Here is a 10,527-nt window from a genome sequence, read left to right on the forward strand (position 1 = left end):
GTCAGACCACAAGCAACTTGGCCTAGGGACACAAGCAGAGGCACACTCCCCTGGCAGTTTCAACTCCTGTTAGCATGAAGGCTTGTTTTCCACTGTGAACGCCTGTGGATGCCATGGCCATCTTGGCCCTTCTTTCGGCAACACCCCTACACTCACTGCGATGTAAGAGGTCTCATCCAAGGTGATTAGCTTGGAGAGAGGAGACGGGAAAACGTGCAGCTTGTGCTGCTCTCACCTTGGCAGAGAGAGAGGGATGCCAACCACGGAAAGGTACAGCCTTCCAAACTTAGGCAGCAGAGCAGCGCGAGAGCCAAGAAAGAACACGTGGTGGCTGTGTGTGGCAGTGACACCTTAAGAAAAATCGCTTTGAGTCCCACGCCTGAACCTTTAACTGCTGTGGGCACAGGCCCAGCTTTCTTCCCAAGTCAAATGTAAAAATGGTTTAAGGAAGCTGGTGCCCCCACTCCCGCCCGCCCTTTCCCCACTTTTCCTATGGTAAATGTCTGGCAGCCATTTCACGGTGTTTACAAATTACGAAAATTGGGGAACAGACAATTATGAAAATCTTGAGAGGCTGCAGGAGAGAGGTAACTCTTGGAATAGGTCAAGGTAGAAAACAGACTCTAAGGTTTTTGAAAAATGAGCTGCTTGCTCTCCACCTCTGCCAGAAAACGTTGGTGTGGAGGCACATTGCCGTGCTGAACTGAAACCAAGCAGACATTGATAGATTCAAAGCTGGGAGAAGGATGGAAGCAGGGCCAGACCATCACAGTTAAACAGGTCCATTTCTGAACCTATATGTATCTCTTCCATGGAAATATATGAAAAAGAATAAATTCTGTAATCTAGAAGAGAGGCGATAAATTTTGCATTCTCTCTGAACAGGACAGCCTGCTTTCACGTGTGACCTTGCTCCTTTTGTGCCATCTGGAATAAAAATCTAGTTGTCTACCGCCATTCGTTTTCTGCTGAATAAAATAAATGTGTGCTCAGTAATAATGAAAAGGATATAAGTGCATTCTAGACTGTTTAGAAAGCTGGTTGGATTTCATGATAGATCATAATAATTTAACAAATGCGTTTTTTTTTCTACAATAGCGCTTTCTTACAGAAAATTTCTGTAGCTAATTTTTTATGTTAACCAAATATATATCTACATATATATGTGTGTATATACATAAAGTACAATTGTCCTTTGCCCTGAAGAAAAGATGAAACTCACAGTCAAACAAATATTGTACAGGTCATATATACTAAAATAATTTTAGAATATAACTATGCCCAGTTATATTCAGAAAATGAGACCTTCTGTGTTTATGGCATAAAGCTCACTTTATCTTCCACTCCACAACTTGGCATATTGCTACGTTATAAGGCCATCACTGATATCTTAAAATGCATTAAAGTCTTAACAGTTGGCTGCGTTCTCTTAAGCAGTCCCTGAGTTACGGTACATCTACATTTGAGGACCCAACTTAATGCATCTCAAATTCAGAATCTTTTATGGTTTTCCACACGAGATCCTTTTCTGATCTCATCATTCTTGATTCTGACTGATGTGTACATTGTTAAATAAAATAATAGAGACTTTACTAGTTGATACAATGTAAGAAGCTGTGGCCTCATTTTCAACACCCTTCCCGTTGCCTCTAAATTCCACAAGAAAGGGGCTTAGCTCTGGTCTGCAGCTCTTATTTTGATGTCAGAAGATAAAACCCTGACAAAATTTCCCTAGACTTGCCATTATGAAGATCATCGTTTCCAGAAAGTACAGCATGTGACAGAGCAAAATGAAAAAGAAAGCCAAGAAATGAATTTTCTGTGCACAACTTATTTAATCAAAACACACAGCTACATATGTAATTTATGCATTCCAGTCATATTTCAATTGGGTATTTGCAAATATATGGACATAAGTAACTTTAGTCTTCTTATCTGGAGCACAGTAAGTACAATGATAAACATCACAATAGAGACCACGCATGTCTTTATGTCCTGCAGCAGAAGTCAAGGGAAAAACGTGTTTGGCTGGACAGTACTCATTCCTCGTGGAGATGAGCTCTGGATGTCTGTGGGAGCTTGTTTCACTGGTGTGCATAGTCTTAGCATCTTAGCATCTTTCTTGGAAATTCAAACAGCCCCATAGCTGGCCAAGTTCACATGGGAGTTTGAATTAACACAAACTCTGTCTCTTGCTAGCTCCCCACCCCCAATCTGGGTTCTTTACAGAGGGAAGATTTCCACTTGCCTGTTGTCTTGCAGGAAGTAATTTAACTGAACCCCTAAATTGGAGTTAATTATTAATTTTATTTATTATCATTTTTTTCATTAATACCAGGGAAGTTTCTAAAATACAGTAGCAAGATACGACCTATGGACTGGGGAGACAGCTCAGGAGGTAAGTGCTTGATGAACAAGCATGGGGAACTTCCTTGTTTCAAACTCCAGTGCCCACTTACAAATAAGTCCCAAGACAAGGAGAGAGCCTGTCTCAAAAGCCAAGGTGGACAAAACCTGAAAAACAAACCCAAAGTTGTCTTCTGGTGTGTGCAGATACAAGGGCATCTGCATAGATGTGGACATGACCCTGCTGCACACATAGACACACACACACACACACACACACACACACACACACACACACACACAGAGAGAGAGAGAGAGAGAGAGAGAGAGAGAGAGAGCAGGTGGGAATACACTCCATCTTTGTTCTCATGCTGTCCACATCAAATTCTGAATTCTGCCTGCCCTACTTTATGCCCAACCTCCACAGTACACATCCAGAATTTAAAATGCCCCCCCCCAAAAAAGAAGAAGAATCCAATACCATTTAGTAAAGAGAAATTAATCACAGTGTTCATAGCAGAAGTTCTTAGTTTAATAAGAAATTAGTTTGGAAATTAGAATATAAAGAAACTCAATTCCTCAACTCCAGAATGAAATTTAAAAAGAAAAAAAAAACTTAGTCCTTCAGTATCAACCATTTCTCACTGTTTTGTCACAATTTGGGACACTATCCATGGACTGACATTTTAACTATGTACGAGTCACCTGATTTTGATGGCAGGTGACAATATTCAAGCATTTGGACATAATAACCATTGTCCTTCCTTGGGCTAGACGTGCCTAAGTTAAGCAAACTCTGTCTGTATTTAATTCTCAAAGAGGAGAAGGTGGAAACAGACTGCTCTAGTTATATTTTTAAGACAAATAAAAAAGCAGGCTCTTCATTAGAACTGTGGCACACCTGATACGCTGAGACAGGGGATTTTGGTTTTCTTTCTTCCTCTCCTCTTTTTCTCAAAGCCCTTAATAGAATGAGGCAGCTACTGCCCCCTTTTCAATTGCTGTAATCAGGTTAGTCTACATTCTTTCTGCTGAGGTATAATTTTGAAGTCAACAGTGTGTATCTCTCCACATGGACATTTTGGGGGCATTTGGGCACAAACCAAGAACACCTTGTATCCTATTACCATGTCTTCAGCAGCCCTGGAAGGATGTATGCTACCAAGAACCCTGATCACATACTCAGATTTACAAGGGGGAAGGCTGAAAACTAAGGACAAGAAATGGTCTGGAAAAACAGTATACCCATCCGTAATCCCACGGAGACTGTTAAATCTGGTGTCTTCAAACAGGGTTTAGTTTGGGGCTTTTTAACATCAACTCCTGATTGTTTAGAATGAGCTTGATATTGACTTTCAATGTATCCATTTCATCTGCAGTTGCTAGTACAAAGACATAAAATTTTCCATCATTATCAGAAACAAATGTCTCTGTGAACAAAGCTCCACACATACATAGGTTGTGTTTACTGATGCATAGCTTCCAACTGTGGCATAGGACTCCATAAACCATTGCTGTATGCCCCAACTTAATGTCTCATGGTTCACCAACCACATTAGACTCCAGCAACCACTGATTCCACAGTTGTAACCCCAAGGTACACACAATAAATGTATGGATACAATTGTGTTCCAATAAAATTTTATTTATGAAATATCAAGCAGCAGGCTAGGGAGGTGGTTCCATTGGCAAAGTGTTTATCATGCAAACACGAGGGACTGAGTTTAACCTGCAGAACTTTAAAAGTTAGTTGTTATGAGGCATGCTTGCATCCCCAGGAGGATCCTTGGGCTCACTGGCTAAACAGCTTAGCCTATGTACAAGGTCAAGTTTCAGTGAGAGACTGTCTCCAAAACACAATATGGACAGTATACTGAGTAATGACACCCAACAGTGACCTCTGGCATCCACATGTATGAACACACACACACACACACACACACACACACACTCACACACACACATGACGTGCATTATCACACAACTTAGGTTTTGCATACAAAGTCATTGAACTCTGACTTACAACACTATTTTGAATCCTGGATTCCTTAAAGCTTGACGGAGGAGTGATAAATTTGATGCCATTACATATAAGATGCCTTTAGAATCTAATGGTGTCCAATTTTCTTTGTCACTCAGCTCACTGAGGGTAGATTAATAACAAGTTGCTCTGACGACTAGGTGCCTGAGCTCACTGGCCATACGTCACACCATTACAGTATCTTAAATGAGGTGAGTACAGAGTGGTATTCTGCATTTTTAGAAGAACATGAATGGAAAAAACTAGAGATAGGTACCGACCGTCCTCTGCCAACTGCCTCGATAGAGACACATTCCTTTCTTTCTCTCTTCTTGGTCCCATTATCATTTTTCTTTCCATTGCATCTCTTACTCCTATTATATTCTTTGATTCCAACAGTATCGCTTTAGTATGAAATTCTCATATGAAATATGTCTTTGCTCTTCACAGTTACATTTTTCTCACTGTCCCAGATTCATTAGAGACATCAACTGGATGAAATGCCCAATCTGACTTCCCTGTATAACCTGGGGAAATAGCAAATCTCTCTCAAGCCCCCTCTAGATAGTTCTTAAATGTCTTTTGCAGTTTTCTTGTTTCTGCCTGTCTTTAAAAACTGTTCCCACCCCTCCTTTTGTACTTTAAATTCTCCCCACAGTTATTGATTCCAAACCTTCTTAACCCTTTCTGGCCCATACCCTGTCAGTCAATTGTCCCTTCTATCTCTTATTTTTAACATTTACACTTTTTATTGTTGACATTTTCATCCATGTATACACTATGTTTTGATCAAACCACCCACCAGCAATGCCTCTCCAATTTCTATCAGACCTGGTCTCTGATGACATCATGTTCCAGATGATCCAACATCCAGAATGGTTTCAAGGCAACTGGCTCAGAGGTTTACCCTCACGGACTACTCCATAATCCGAAAATTTTCTTTGTGTCCCCATAAGATACAGCGCCCCCTTCCAGCAGGAAGTAGTAAGAGAAACTACACCCAATTTCCCAAAATTATCAAGCTGGCTTTGGAGATGGAATTGGCTCACTCCTTCTCTAAACCCAGACATATTGCTAAAAGAAAAGGTTAAGAGATTTTTGTGTCCCAAATCAGAAGAGCCCTCTCGTGTGGGACAGAAAAAAAAAAACAATATTTTTATTTAAAGCAGGTTGATTATAAATGTGATCTTTTTCTAAAGAAGAAAAGGGGATAGGATATAGATAAGATAGGATGAAAGGGTAGATTAATGAACTTACTTCTAAAGAGCAACAACTCGTTTAAAATGTTTTACATTGGTATAGACTTTAGTCTATTGATACAAACTTAAAGTTAATTTTGTTATACTGTGTGTATATTTCTACTCTTGTTTAAGGTATTATGTTTATATAGCTCATTTAAAATTATAATGGATAATTAAAAATAGATTAATAATTAATCATGTGTGATAATCATACTCATAGCCATGTTAGTTAAGTCTTCTAGATATACATAGAGATATTTCAGATAGACAGGTAATCTTCAAATACTTCAAAGACCTTCAGAATATGGCATTTAAAATATTTTAAAAATTTAGACTTTCTGGACAATGAGACATGTCTGCTCCTGGCAGCACCGATTTACTTCAGAGAGGAGGATGGGCATTGAAGACACTTCATATGGAGTTTATCTTCACCTTGGCAAAAATAGCCATTTGGGCAAGAAACTGTTCTTGCCTAGACTGCTTGATCAACTGGACATGCAGGACCCATAGAAAGGTGACCACTGAACTTTGCTTGACAAAATGGTCCTTCAGGTTCCTGCTGCCAGACATTCTAAAGGACACTGAAAAAAAGTGACCAAGAGACTCTAGCCCTGTGGGCTGAAGACAAATGCCCCAACTTTACAAAGGAAAGACAGGTGTCTCTGTCTACCCTGCAAGACTCCCGAAAGTTGCTTGCATACTTCTCCCAGTTCTCAGGTAATATTATATCCTTCTAAGGTCTTTGATGTGGTTGAAGACTAGATAGTTACAATTTCCTCAATTATGATAAAAGATAGTTAGATATAAAACCTTAGACTCACAAATATAAGATAGATAGGATATCTTCTTTAATATTGTAACTGTAATTCTTGCTTGATAATTGTTTTATTACCTGAAATTTTACTATATAGAAGTTAAAACCTTGCTTTTTTAAAAAAAAGAAAAGGGTAAGTGCTGTGGGATGTTCTGTATGTCAAATGTGTTGCTCTGATTGGTTAAAATAAATAAAGTGCTAATTGACCAGTAGCCAGGCAGGAAGTATAAGCGGGACAAGAGAGAAGAAAATTCTCGAAGTGGAAGGCAAAGGGACAGAGATAAGGTGGCAAGCCGCTGCCATGACAAGATGTAAGGTACAGGTAAGCCACAAGCCATGTGGTAACTTATAGACTAACAGAAATGGGGTAATTTAAGATAGAAGAAGTAGATAACAAGAAGCCTGCCACGGCCATACAGTTTGTAAACAATGTAAGTTTCTGTGTGTTTACTTGGTTGGTTCTGAGTGTCTATGGGCCTGGCAGGTGAGAGAGATTTGTCCTGACTGTGGGCCAGGCAGGAAAACTCCAACTACATATGGGGGAGTGGGTATGTTTCTGCGTGTGTTTGTGCCCCACATTCATGTAGGTATCTGAAACAGCCAGGAAAGGACACTGGAACTAGAGTTACAGACAGTTAGTTGTGAGCCACCATGTGAGGTGCTGGTGACCAAACTGGAGTTCTCTGCAAGAACAGCCATTGCTCCTAACTTCCGAGCCATCTCTCCAGCTCCCACAACATTAAATTCTTAGGTTTATATGCTTTCCTTTCACTTTATAAAAAACATTTTAAAATTGTTGCGTACATATACACATCATGATTTTAGATTTTCTAAAACCATTTCTTTAAGAAAATTCCATGAAGCAGGATTATGTTAAGGAATATAAACATCTTTGCTATATCATACATTCTAACAGGTCACTTATACCCACTGTGCTACTTCCTTAGCCTAGAATACCATACCCAAAGAATAACCAGACTCCCCTGTACATCGTCTCCCTCATCTAGTGAAATCTTCATGTTTCTACTCTTCTGCCTCATTCTACATAAGGCTTACCATGGTTTCCTAATCAAAATCAATTACGTTTCACTTGAATAAAACCACTGAGTCTCTTGGCATCCCCCTCAGACTGGAATATGAGGATAAAAATAATAAGTGTTTTATAGAGTTGCTAAGTTATATATAGATCACTTGAGAAGGTGCCTGGAAAATAGCAAGCATGCACGAGAAAGTGAGCTTGAATAAAGCCTCATTGGAAAATCACACTTGAGTAGACTCCAACCCTACTACAAAGCCTGCACTCTACACCCATTGTGAGGACCAGAAAATGCTCATTTCCTATCTTTGAATTCATAATTGGAAAAAAATGGTAGATGTCAACAGAACATTTCCTCTCTAGGGTAAATTTAAAAACAATACTAAGTAAAAGGTTGCGTTAGTGAGACCTCCGTGGATGTGATCTCTCTCTTGTCACCTACATCTTCTCACTTTAACTCCACATTAAGCATGACCAGCTCTGCCCAGCAGGTCACCTATTGACTCCAAATAGATGAAATCACCTCCTTCTAGTCTATAATACTACATTTTCCATATCTACAATATTGCATCTTTCCATACTTACTTTTTTGTTAGTGAGCATTAATGTTTTAAAATAGAAAGTAGAAATACAAAGTATCCTAGGGAACTTTAACTGCCAACAGCATAGATTCACCTGAGAAGAGAATGTCAATTGAGGGATTGCTGAGATCGGATTTGTCTGTGGACATGTGCATGGATGTGAGTGGATGGGGTATTTTGTTTTTAATGGATGCAGGAGGGCTCAGTCCACTGTGGGTGGCATCATTCCCTGAGAAGATGGTCCTGGTTGGCATAAGAAAGCTAGCTAAGCATAAACCTGTGAGTGAGCAAGAAAGCAGTGTTCCTTCATGATATCTACTTCAAGTTCCTGCCTTGATTTCTCTCACTAATGGACTATAACATGAAAGCTTAAATAAACCTCTTTCTTCTCTAAGCTGCTTATGGTCCTGACACCCCAGCAACAGGATGAAATGAGAATACCAAATAACTAGATAGAGTTATAAAGGCTTTGTTCTCCTAAGCCATCAGTTTCAGTGTTCTAAGACATTGCAGGAAAAAATAAGTATTGGTTGAAAGGATAAATACCAATGGTTACAGCCACATGTCCTTTTGGTGATGAGAACCACTGTGGCAAAGGCCAACCAACCTACAGGGAAGATTTCGAGCTGATTTGAACATGGCACAAGGTTGGGTTGCAGAAAACAGTTCCTAACTCCTTTGCAATCCCAAGATCAGAGGCCACATACTGGTGTCTCTCCCCACTGGATCTGATGATACCCTCTTTTCTAAAGCCCTTGAGATAGACAAATCCCTTGGAAATACAATTCTGTGCGGTAAGTAGGGAGACACAGGCTTCTATTCCTGAGCATGTGAAAGAACCACATTCTATATAGTGCGTGAAATATCAGTTGAGCAAGCTCCGTCTAGAGCTAAATTGATCCATATGATTGGAATTTTGCCCAGACCCCTTAACCAAAGGGAAAAAGAAGGCATCATTTTAAAATTAGCATTATCAATACAGTAATACGTTTTGAATGTTAGTTGGGCCTGACATAGGAAGTGATGTAATAAGAGGGTGCTTACTTACTGCTCCATTCCCTTGAACAGGAGATATTTTCCTTGAGGAATAGAATACTTGAAAACTGCAGATTGCATTTTAATATTAACCAGATTTCTACATTAAACATGATTTCCTAGAACAATTTGATTTTTCTTTTTTTCCCCCTCGTTATCCCCACTGCGCCCCTCAAGTAAGTGATCAGAACTGCATTCAACCACAGGCAGCTCCTGGGACAGACCCAGGGCTGCCTGCAATTTAAATGTCAAAGTCTGTGCCAAAGAGCAGGAGGGAATCTCTCTGTGACATGTGTCAGTCATGGCTGCCCCACCCATCTCAATGTTGCCTGTTGTGTTCGGATGGCTACAAATTCTCTCCTGGTTCCTTTGTCTCCAAGTGTGAGACTGCAAAGCCTGTTTATCCTTCACTGGGTTTGAGATATGTAAGTGTAATCAACTTCTAGAACTTGCAAGAAGGAACAAGAAAATTGCCAAACCTGTTTTAGATTTTGAAAGGTGCAGAAAGGAGGTGGGTTTTTTTTTTTTTTCTTTTTTCCTGTTTTTTTTTTTTTCACTCTTAGAACTAACTGCAGAGCTGAAAACTCTTTTTAACTGGCTAAAATGTATCTATCCCCGGTGGACAGATACATAAGAATTTAGTTTAAGCTACCAAAAATGGCCCCTCTTACAGCAGCTGTGAGAGCAATGACAGCTTCTGATTGGTTAATGGAAGCATCTCAAGATTTATGGATTTTGATTACTTTCATCTTTGGCAGCCAGTAAAATGGTGAAGTAAAGACAATTTAACCACAGTGGTGTAGAGATGGGGAGGTGGCGAACAGATGGACTGCTTACAAGTAATGTGCTGTCATCCTTGATTCCTTGAAAGCAGATTGTCATGATGTCCAGGTCACAATGAAGGTCACATATGGAGAGCCAGAATCCAGAGACCCAAGGTAGGCATCAAAAATCGCAAAGAACTGATGCATGCATTAACATTGGAGAGAATAGTCACTGTAGTTCAGTAACATGATTAATGATTAATGGTGAGTAGCAGTTATAAACAGAACAATGGTTTGGATACATTGCTCAGTGGGTAAAGTGCTTGCTGAGCAAATAGCAGGACCCAAGTTTGCACCCCAGCACCTATGGAATAAGGCAGACATGTGACTTGTAATCCAAGTGCACAAGAAGCAAAGACAGGAGGATCTTGGAAGCTCATTGGTCAGCTAGTCCATCCAAATCAGTAAGTTCCACCATCAGTGAAAGAGCCTGCTTTAGAAATAAAGTGGAGACAAACTAGCAGCTCTGCCCTCTACCCAGGGTTACTGAGGTCATGGATCTTATAGGAGTACTTTCTGTCACCACGTTCCTGGACCAGCATCCATACTAACTGCATTCTAGAATTCAACCTTATACCCATCCCTCACCAAAAAAGCTTCTTGTTACAGCAAATGAAGATCATTACAGAG

The sequence above is a fragment of the Onychomys torridus genome, chromosome 8, assembly GCF_903995425.1.
Source record: "Onychomys torridus chromosome 8, mOncTor1.1, whole genome shotgun sequence".
In the NCBI taxonomy this organism is placed as follows: domain Eukaryota; kingdom Metazoa; phylum Chordata; class Mammalia; order Rodentia; family Cricetidae; genus Onychomys; species Onychomys torridus.